Source organism: Piliocolobus tephrosceles, chromosome 10 (genome assembly GCF_002776525.5).
Source record: "Piliocolobus tephrosceles isolate RC106 chromosome 10, ASM277652v3, whole genome shotgun sequence".
Lineage (NCBI taxonomy): Eukaryota > Metazoa > Chordata > Mammalia > Primates > Cercopithecidae > Piliocolobus > Piliocolobus tephrosceles.
The window spans coordinates 58,865,094-58,865,438 of record NC_045443.1 but is presented as its reverse complement, the minus strand read 5'-3'; positions in this window follow the sequence as shown (position 1 = coordinate 58,865,438).

The following is a 345-nucleotide window of genomic DNA, read 5'->3' as shown; positions in this document are numbered from 1 at the left end:
TCCAGAATCTACAAAGAACTCAAACAAATATACAAGAAAAAAACAAACAACCCCATCCAAAAGTGGGGAAAGGATATGAACAGACATTTCTCAAAAGAAGACATTCATACAGCCAACAGACACATGAAAAAATGCTCATCATCACTCGCCATCAGAGAAATGCAAATCAAAACCACAATGAGATACCATCTCACACCAGTTAGAATGGCAATCATTAAAAAGTCAGGAAACAACAGGTGCTGGAGAGGATGTGGAGAAATAGGAACACTTTTACACTGTTGGTGGGATTGTAAACTAGTTCAACCACTATGGAAAACAGTATGGCGATTCCTCAAGGATATAGAA